This window comes from Rosa chinensis, chromosome 6 (assembly GCF_002994745.2).
Source record: "Rosa chinensis cultivar Old Blush chromosome 6, RchiOBHm-V2, whole genome shotgun sequence".
NCBI lineage: Eukaryota > Viridiplantae > Streptophyta > Magnoliopsida > Rosales > Rosaceae > Rosa > Rosa chinensis.
Genome location: NC_037093.1, coordinates 33,071,786 through 33,082,808, shown reverse-complemented (window position 1 = coordinate 33,082,808; position 11,023 = coordinate 33,071,786). Strand labels below are relative to the sequence as shown.

The 11,023-nt window shown below is 37.5% G+C and overlaps 1 long non-coding RNA gene across 5 annotated transcripts; it reads right to left on the bottom strand.

Moving 5' to 3' along the window:
- Nucleotides 1-5,018: 5,018 nt before the first annotated feature.
- Nucleotides 5,019-9,950, bottom strand: LOC112174452. Of its 5 annotated transcripts, XR_005801919.1 has the most exons (7): nt 9,563-9,950; nt 9,372-9,435; nt 8,894-8,979; nt 6,823-6,893; nt 6,309-6,514; nt 6,053-6,118; nt 5,019-5,674 (listed from the first exon to the last, which is right to left on the bottom strand). It is a non-coding gene; the product is annotated as an uncharacterized LOC112174452 (long non-coding RNA). The 5 variants fall into 5 exon arrangements; XR_005801918.1 differs by having other exon boundaries at nt 6,053-6,514; XR_005801921.1 differs by having other exon boundaries at nt 6,053-6,514; nt 9,656-9,950.
- Between the last annotated feature and the right edge of the window lie 1,073 nt (nt 9,951-11,023).

The following is an 11,023-nucleotide window of genomic DNA, read 5'->3' as shown; positions in this document are numbered from 1 at the left end:
CCATGAAAATCTCCTCCTAAAATTTCTGAACTGGCGGCAAAGCGGAGGTTTGGAGATAGTTGCAAATCAAAGTCGGCAGTCCCTAATGCAGAGGAAGGTGTGGTCCAATTTGCTTGTACTAGAAGGCGTGGGAAGCAGTTGAGTATTTCTTCAAAGGAGAATCCAGATTCTCAAGTTGGGCATTCTTGCCCACCTACTCTGTGATGAAGATTTTCAGTTGGAATGTCCGGGGTCTAGCACGATCCCGGGCACCACGGGCCCTTGGAACCTTTCTAAGGGCTCATAAACCAGTCTTCTTGTTCCTCATGGAGACTCAGATGGAAGAAGAACAAATGGTTGATTTAAGTGATGTTTTCAATTTGTCTTGTACAGTAGTAGGTAGAAGTGACACTGGTGGTGGAGGTCTGATGCTGTTGTGGAATTCTGATTGTGAGTTTAAATTTCTTTCTTCTTCTGTGGGTCATATTGATGGAGTTGCTGTAAACTCAGAAAATAGAGTTCGTATTACTGGCTTCTATGGTAATCCTTCGACGAATTCTTGCATTCATTCTTGGGAGCTTCTTCGACGAATCTACTCTACAGTTTTGAATGAATGGTTTGTGTTTGGAGATTTTAATGAAATTGTTGCAGTGGAGGAAAAGACGGGATTAAGGCAACGACCTTTGGGTCAAATGCTACGGTTTAGGGTGGTGTTGGAAGAATGTGATCTCAGTACTGTGCCTTATGAGGGGTATCCATTTACATGGACTAATGGGAGAGAGGGTAATGACTTGGTGGAGGAAAGGCTTGATCGCGGAGTTGCAAATAGTGTTTTATTGGCTATGTTCCCTCACATCTCTTGCACACATTTGGTTAGTAAAGTCTCAGATCATCGACCTTTGCTGTTTACACTACAAACTGAGCTACAACTGGTGGTGTCTAGAATGAAAAGAAAGAGAAGGTTCCATTTTGAGGAGGTTTGGCTGTCTGATCCAAAATGTTCTCAAGTCATCAAAGACAACTGGGTTGATTCTATTGCTATGAGACACTCTACACAATATTGCCTATCTTATTGTGCCGATGCTCTTACTCACTGGAGTAGAATTGATTTTGGTAATATTACTCACCAACTGCGACTTGTGAAACGCAGATTGGATGGGGTTTATTCAATGACTCATACTGAGGCTCATTTGGCTTCCATTAAGGATTTAGAGTCACAGTTTGTGGAGTTGCAGGATAAAGAGGAGGTTTTATGGAGACAAAGATCAAGAGCAGATTGGTTACAACTTGGAGACAAAAACACTAAGCATTTCCATGAAAGAGCTTCCGGCAGACAGCGGAATAATACTGTTTATGGTCTTTTTGATTCTCAGGGAGTTTGGCAAACAAATTCAGACATTATTGGGGAGTTGTTCTGTGCTTATTTTTCTGACCTATTTACCAAATCAGGTGGAATTGGGATGGAGAGAGTCTTGAATAACATTCAACCTGTGGTTACACCTACTCAAAACCGGAATTTATTGCAGCCTTCTGATTGTGTTGAGTTGGAATCCACTTTATTTTGAATGGCTCCCTCAAAATCCCCTAGTGTAGATGGGATGTCAGTATTGTTTTATCAACGGTTTTGGAATATTGTTGGGCATGAAATTGCAGCTCTTTGTTTATGGGTTTTGAATGGTCTGGACTCCGTAAGGCCTTTCAATCACACTCTATTGGCCCTTATTCCAAAAGTATTATCTCCTTCGGTGGTTTCTCAATTCCTCCCAATCAGTCTTTGTAATGTGATATACAAATTAGTGGCTAAGACTCTTGCAAACCGGCTGAAGAAGGTATTGCCATCAATCATCTCTCCAACTCAGGGAGCTTTTGTTCCTTACAGGAATATTCTGGATAATGTCATGAACTCATGATTGGCTTTGAAGTTACCCATGTTGTGAAAAGGTTAAAGACAAGAGATTGTGGTGCAATGACAATTAAGTTGGATATGGCAAAGGCATACGATCGTGTGGAGTGGGGTTTCTTAGAGGCAATGATGCTAAAGTTGGGTTTTCATGTGGAAGGTCAAGAAAATTATGGATTGTGTCTTAATAGCTTCCTTCTCAGTACTATGGCATGGGAACCCTCTAGGCCATATCACTCCAAGTAGGGGAATAAGACAAGGATGCCCACTGTCTCCCTATCTCTTCTTGCTTATTGGAGAGGGTCTTTCAAGCTTACTGAGGCAAGCAGAAATTTCAGGTCTGTGGTCTGGTATTCAAATTTCACCTACTGCTCCTCCTATTTCTCACCTCCCCTATGCAGACGATATGGTTTGCTCTTTATGGCTGCTGGTCCAAATACTCCACAAGTTCTATTGGAGTTATTTCGCATTTATGAGGAGGTTTCAGGTCAATAGATTAACTACCAGAAGTCTGCTATTTCTTTTAGTCCAAATGTTGATTTGATCTATCAGGACTTCATTAGCTATTTCCTTGAAATACCAATTGTCGATTGTCATGAACGATACTTGGGACTTCCTACTATGGCAAGCAGAGGCAAAAGATCTCTTTTCAAATCTACAAGACACAGGATTTGGCACAAGCTGAATGGTTGGAAAGAGAAAAAGCTGTCACAGGCAGTCAAGATGATTCTTTTGAAATCGGTTGTTCAAGCTATACCATCATACTATATGAGTGTATTCAAATTGCCAATGTATTTATGTAATGATCTATCGGGCTTGTCGGCTAGATTTTGGTGGGGTCGCAAAAAAGGAAAGAAGGGTATGCATTGGTTGAAGTGGAGTTCTCTTTATTGAAATAAGAAGAATGGAGGTCTGGGATTCAGAGACTTTGTGGATTTTAATCAGGCTTTGCTTGCCAAGCAGTGTTGGAGATTGCTTTCTTCACCGGATTTATTGGTTTCTCAAATCTACAAGTACATATATTATCCTCAATCTTCTTTTTTAGAGGCAAGGGTTGGGCGATCTTGTTCTTTAATTTGGAGATCACTACTATGGGGGAGACAATTGCTGCTTTCTGGTTTGAGGTGGAGGGTTGGTGATGGTAACTCTATTATGATCTACCATGATGCCTGAGTGCCAATCCCATACTCTTTCAAGATCATGTCTCCTCCAAATCTGCTCTTCAATCATCCTGTCTCTTCTTTGATTTCAAATGGTTCTTGGCACTTTAGACTACTTTCAGAATCTTTTTGGAGGTGGCAGCTATCTGTTCCATTCCATTGCCTACTACTCCTTGTTCAGATAAACTGATTTGGCGCTATACAAAAGAGGGAGTTTATACGGTGAAGAGTGGTTACCAGCTTGCTCAGAATTTGAGGCTTAGAGGTGATGGTCAGGAGGGAAGCTCTTCTAGTCATGTAGATTTGGTTTGGCAGGTTGTGTGGAAATTAAAAATCCCTGAAGGAGCAAGAGTATTTATTTGGAGAGTGCTTCATGAAATCTTGCCAACAACATTTTCACTCCATCATCGACATCTTCTTGCTTCTTTAGTTTGTTCTAGGTGCTAGGGAGAGGAGGAGGCTATTCTACATGCCCTTTGGTCTTGTCCAAAGGCTAAGGAGGTTTGGAAGACTACTCCTTTCAAGGGTGCAGTGGGTAGTGGACATTTTGGGACCTTCACAGACCTGTTTCGATATGCAACATCAGTTCTTACTTTGCATGAATTGGATTTAGTGGTGCTATTATGTAGAAGGATTTGGCAAGCTCAAAATGATGTGATTTTCAACTACAAACTGGTCAATCCTCACTTTCTGTATGCTCAAGCTCTACAATTGCAACAACAATTTTTGGAGCAGCGTCTCAATGCTTGCTACCCTGCTAATAGAACTACTGCTCAGGTTAGATGGACTCGACCTTCTTTTCCTTTTCTGAAACTGAATGTGGATGGTGCTGTAGACGATGTACTTGGCTTAAGAGGATTGGGTGCAGTCCTCCGTAATGAAAATGGTGATTTAATGATAGCAGTGTCAAAAGGGTTAAGGGGTGGTTTTTCTGTCAAAGCTACAGAACTATATGCAGCAGTCTTGGGCTTGCAGACTATTACCCAAGCAGGTTTTCAATCGACATAAATAATTCTGGAAATGGATGCTTTGGGAGTGATTAATGATTTGAACACAACAGATTCTGTTTGGTCTGTTGAAGGATCTTTGGTTGACAAAGTGCGAAACCTCTTCCATTTCTTCTCTTCAGTTATATGTACATATAGCCCTAGGAGATGTAATCAGGCAGCGCATAGTTTAGCTAAAAATGCGCTTTTGTTTCTTGCATTTCAAGTTCGGGTTAAGGAGGAGCCACAATGGCTCTCTCGTGTACTTATTTCTGATGTAACTATCTAGATTGCTTTTAATGCAATTCTTATTTCTCAAAAAAAAAAAAAAAAAAAAAACACGTTCATTTAGTTTAGTGTCATAAGTTTTCATTTTGTAACGAATATGTCTTTAGTTAGATGCGCATAGCTGTCAAAATTATCTTTAATAAAGAGTAATTTAGATATTTTAAAAGTTGATAAAACCCGAACGATAGATAGATAGATAGACCAATTGCCAAAAAAGAGAATGATAGATAGATAGATCACTTTTATGGTATTGATTGGTCATTTGTTACAGCATTCTAAAAGAAAAAATGAATGACGAGCACGTGGCCAACTACTTGTACAAGTGTCTACCGTTTGGCCATGATTGAACAAACTTCAAAAAGCAGGCGCTCCAAGACCGTAACTGTGTAGCCGCTCCCATTTGGACACGTGGACTTGGGTTATAAAGGTCGGTCCGCATTTGAACTTTGGCCTCCCTTCTCAGACTAGCCAACTGTGAAATTTGACAAAACCCCCGTCTTTGTCTTTGATTAAGCAAATAACTAGTAAATTAGTATTAGAAAAAAAGACAAAGCCGTCTTTTCCCAGCCATTAGATTGGACAAAGTCTTGGATGCTATTGCTGCCCTTGTTTTTCTCTCTAATTTACTAGAAACTGTGCCGCGCTTTGCCGCGGGTTTTGAAGCTAACATAATGGCTAACATAATGTTATTTATGGACATAATTCTAGAAAATATAGTTGACATGATCATTATATTAATAAAAGAATATCTGTTTTACAACGAAAGATGAAGTAGATCATGTTCTAGCAACATAACCACCAGTACAGATGTTGTGGTAGTGTGTTCAAAAAATAGGTCATCATAGTTTAGAGCCAATTACAATTGCTGCTGCAATAGTTTGCAAAAAAATAGTTGTATGATGTCCATTAGCAGGTGTATATTCTCAAAAGGTGTTGGCCTATGGATAGCTAGTCATGGCGGATGTCCAAAAAGTTGCTTCCTCCAGAGTGCGTGGTTTTGCTGAGGCCAATTGAGTGATTCGAAAAAGTTGGAGCAGTTGCTTGTGAATCACATTCCATTTAGGCATTGACAAATCCAGCATGGAAACAACGATACTGACCAGCAATAATCTTCAAAAGGCACAACTTTTGGTAGTAGTAATCTCACACCGTTCATAATAAGTACGCAACAATATGTAAATGAACCATTCCATTACAGGAACCAACCACATCAACATAGCCCTGCACCAACTCCATGAAGCATTAAGGCAAGGAAGATTGAGAAACCATCTTCACCACACCACTCATGAAATGATAAGGACACCCAAATAAAACCCTCCAATCCTTCACAGCAATATCGGTCAAGTTTGAAATCAAGTAATCTGAAAGTACAATTCAGAAAGGGCCAAAACAGCACAGAACTTTAGAAATTGACGCCAAAACCGAATAGTCAGAATATATACCCTAACTTTACAGCATTGTTAATTCCCAACTTCCTCAACTTTAACTGCTTGAATTATAATTTACACTCACTACAGAAGAGAAGAAGTTTTGTATCAGTTTTTGCACAAACAAAAACTTGAAACCCGGAGCCAAAACACCCAATTTATAACACCACATAAACCAACCAAGCATTCCCACTCATTCTTTTACTTGTTCAAACACAAAATTGGTATCATTCATTTGTCCTACAGACATCAAATTGAACCAATTTCAGAAACCAAAACAGGAGAAAGATAATTTGGGAGAGGATATCTGACCTGGAGCTCTCTTGCTTTTCTCAATGCAATTCCAAAAGATAATAATCTGGGTATTTGATTCAACACCTTTGAACAGAGAGGAAGTAAGAAACCACTGAGAACAATATACCAGTTTATACGACGAAAAGCACCCAAAAAAAAAGACCAATGTTTTCCCCATCAAAAGTTCCTATACTTGCAGGACACAAAGCAAATCCCTAAACCCAATCACCAAACACCAATATTTTGAACACAAATCAAGAACGGAAACCATTACCTGGTTAGATTGACCAGTGAAGGAAGCAAAAACAGTGAGAATCCCCGGTACCCGTAGACGGTGAAATTTCATTCTCATTTTCAACCCAGCCTCTGTATCTCAGAGCCTGATCGATACGGTACAGCTTGATGGCATCTCACTTGTCAAATTGGAGATCAAACTGATATGCCTTCTTCTCTTCTGTATTGCCCAAGGTTTTGCAAAGACTGCAAATTATGGAAAATTAATTTCAGAAGTTAGAAACTACAAAATGGCAAAACTCATTGTAAAATAACTAAAATTAAACTCAATGTAAGCTATTTGTAAGAAGAAGAAAATAATAATAATAATAATAAATAAATAAATAAATTAATTAAATATAAAAAAAATATAAAAAAGATAAATGGCCATGACAAAATGGTTACATTTGTGGCCTCTCAATCCAGTGGACACAGGACCAACTACTTGATCATTTTTAAAAGCAACCAATGTACTTAGATTAGAAAAGACAGAGAGTAAAAGATTGAAGTCTTACTTATGAAATTGCAGATCAAACTGATTTGCCTTCTTCTTTTTTCTGTTGCAATGTCTGAGGTTTTGCAAAGACTGCAAATTATGGAAAATTAATTTTAGATCAATTGATTTTTAGACAAATAAAGGAGACTTAGTTTTGATTTGATATCAGAAGTTAGACATATACAAATATTTGATTCATTTAGTGTTCAGAGTATATGAAGATCAGAATTTCATGTTTATCACCAATGCATAAAGGCATACACGCTACATTGACAACATGTTTCTCTTTTCCCTATTTCTTTCTAAACCCTATCATTATAATTGGTTGGGAAATTTAGCCAAAATTCCACCTTATAATACCTTTGCACCAGAACAGTGGATCATCTGATTTCATTTCAACAATTAACATTAACAGGCTATTTCATCAGATACAGATCAGTTGGGGAACGGGAGCGGGAGGGGAGTATCTAATTCAAATAGTGCAAACCTAGATGTAGAATAAGTCTAATATATTGTAAACCCATGTGGATTTTCACTTAGAATAACAGACTTTCCAGTGTTAAGTTCTATAATAAATTTTTAAGTTTAAAGGACTAAAGACCTTGCTAAAGCAATATCAATTCCTGGTTTAGTTGTTCCATTCCAATTAAGATTTGGTTAGGAAAAAACTAACGCTTCTTTTGGTTGCTGGGATTCTGAAAGTGGACTAAAAGTCTTTAATTTCAAAGTTTCTAGAAATCAGAGATACATAAAATTGAAAAGGAAAAAAAAAAAAAAAAAAAACTCAATCAAAACTTAATAAGTATCTGGACTTTGTCCTCATTCTCAATAAAAAGGTTGATGCCTACCTTCTCAAGGCATAACGGATCATCCCTTTGCATGTGGGAATGGTATGATATGTATAATAAAAACTGGGAAGCTTTAAGCCTTTCCGACTACTTCTAGGAATCTAGTTCTGTGCAATTAATCCTTAAATTAATATATGATATGTATAACTTCCAGTTTTCCACCTCCATTTTACTGCTTGAAAAAGAAAAAGAAAAAACAAAAGGAAAAGTAGTACTATAACATCAGGGGATATTAGTAAGTTCAAGTTTAGGCTCAGAAAAGAAGAGAGAAGCTGAGAGAGCAGCTTACATAAAACTCTCATTTTATTTCAGTTTTTTTTTTCCCTGCTTTGTATCACTTAGATAAAAACAAATAGTTAAACGTACTAAAAGGTCTAGACAAAAAAAAAAAAAAAAACTAAAAAATCCCAACTCCTAAGTCCCGTTAATTTAATTTGTCTTGAGCCACCAAACTCTCCGGCTCTGCACATACTTTTTCCATTAAAGATGAGAGGACAGTAGAATTCCCGTGGCTAATAATCCACTCCATAATGTTAAATTGAGCAGAAGGTATGAGTATGACCCATTAAAAGTGAATCAAGTTGGCCCAACCTTCAGAAGCGTAAGAACAATCTGTACTTTGTGTGTTTCGGTTTCAATACCACTACATATGATTTGTCACTTGCAATGCCAGAAAATCTCCAGACAACGTGAGGCAACACTAAAACAGATTTAAGGAGATTATCATATTTAGGTAGCAGATGCATAACAGTCTAAAACCTCCAACAGCAGACTTTAAGATCATAACTATTAATAACAGCAGACTTTAAGATCATAGTTACATTAGGATTGAAGAACAGCAGACTTGATGAAAACCTCTAAAATAGAAAATCAAATAACATAGTTACATTAGGGTAGCCATGAAATACAGACAATCAAATAACTATAAGAGAAAACCAAATTGAATGGAGGGCTTATTATTAAAGAAAGCCCCAAATTATAAATCAAAGCATATAGCATCAAATCAAACCAAGTAATAAGAGTAATAGAATCAAAACAGAGACTTAAACCACACTCGAGAACTTTTTCATGTTGTTCTTTTTTCTTCTTCTTATTTTTAAAAGTATTCATTCAGGCATACCAGAAGCAAAGAAAAGAAAAAGTTGCCCTTCAAAATGATTGAATGCTAGAAAGGTAATTCATTCAAACTCACAAAGAAGATCAGGAATTCTACTAAAACATAAATTTAATTACTTGACTGACCTAGAGAGTAATGTCTGTAAGTAAGCAGCCCCAAATAAACCCAGACTCAAAGCCATCTTCTTCTGCTCCGCCGAACCACTAAGGTCCTGTAAATTCCATTAAAATCAAAGAATAGCTAAAGAATGAAAAAGAAATAACAAAAATAGTATCTTTAGAGATGAAACCTTTTCTATTTGCTTTTAGTGTAGTTTTCTTTTCTCAGATTATCAGAAGAATCTGAGATTGGCAGTTGTTCAAAAGGAAAAATACAAATCAGTAAACTAAATGATCATAAGTATTTGACAAAAAGATTCATCTTTATTGCGTTGTACTGATTGTATTGAGTTAGAAACTTTCTCCGATAGTTCATACCATACTATAGTTCCTCACCGTATAATTTTATCAGTGTTGATATGAGTGACTGACCTTGATAACCTCAGAACACACACAATTATCAACTAATCAACTAAAGAAACATGAACACAATAAAATACCACACCTGTTCTACTTGTTCTCAACCCAATCGTCTCGTCACAAACTAGATCCAATCAAAACGCAAAACACTGAATACAAAAAAAAAAAAAAACAAACGCCGATTATAACAACCACAAAACTGAAAAAGCACATAACAAATTCAAGGAAATTAGCTTAAACTATGTTGATATTGATTCTACCAAATCGAAATCTCACCAAGCTTTTGCGATGCGCCCAATTACTCAACACGCAGAGCACTGGATACAATACCAAAAGATAGAAACACAGATTATCAAATCCAGATCGCACCATCTATCACCTCTGAGATTTTTGCATTGTGGGTTGTGCTTCTGAGCTTGGTTCTGCAGCAAAGATGGTGGCTTTGTACTCGTCTGAGAAGACCAGCCTCTGGGTAGGCTCTGTTTTGGAAGCCATGGTCGTCAACACTGTTCTGGCTGCTCACAACTCTCTTGCTCTGTTGCTCTTTTTCGTAGTGATTTTTGGGTACTTAGGTGTGAGGGATTAGAGTAGATGACTCTAGAAGAGAGAAGAAGATCAGATCGATACACAGCAGGAGATTTTTTTCTCAAAGGAGGGCCACCGACCAACCAACCTCTTAACCTACAGTCAGAGTGGCAGCCAGTAATAGACGGATAAAAAAGGGCAAGACGGTCATTACGCACCCTTATGAACAGTTGTCAACAGTATAAACAGTAGAACAGTGGATTGAGCTTTAGTATATTAAATATGCCACTTTCTATAGTTTATGTGCTTCATTTGTACTTTTCTTTGATTTTTATTCTTTTGATAAGCTCTTGATTTGTACTTTTAATTAATTAATCTTATGATTATTCATTACCAAATCTGATCACATTACATAAGCTAAACTGAGGCACTTTTTCACCTTTACCTAGTGTATTTAAGTGAGCTGAGTCTTTTTCATGAACCTTAGGTAACAAAGTTTGTTTCAAAGAATCCTATAATCCTTTTTTTTTTTGTTTGAAGACAAGTTTACATAGAAGAGACTTCTTTCCTGTAATACTTGAGACTTCTTTCCTTGTTGACCAGAGAGCAATGTTCTTTGCGCATCCTTTGTTTGGTGGAGCAAATCACTTGTCCATGGAAGTAGCAAACCAGTTTTCCACTGGTAACAAATCCTTTAATTTAGCATCCAGTAATTCATGCATTCCACATCATAGGGAGTCTAGTGGTGAAACTGAGTCGGATGCAGTTGATATTCTCATTTATGAAGGATTCCATGAAGGATCTTCCCAAAATGCTGACTTGGAATTACAAGGGAGTTCCACATTATATGAACCATACAATCCTGGAGGGCTGGGATTTTCAAACCAAAAACCGATGGAACCGGTCCGGACCGAGCCGAAACAGGCGGTTCGGTTCGGTTTGTAGTTTTGAAAGAAGTCATTTTCGTCTGCACCGAACCGTTTCCCCCTTATAGCAGTTCGGTTCCTGTTCTTCTTTTCTGCAACACTCAAAACCGGCAAGAACCGAGTGTATGTTATATAATATATATATATTATACTAAAGCATGCGAGTCTAATAGCTTATATTATATTATATATATATATATATATGTGGACCCATTATACCGAACTACCAAACCTGGCAAAGCATGTGAGTCTATTAGCTCTTGTATATAATTATATATGTGTGTGT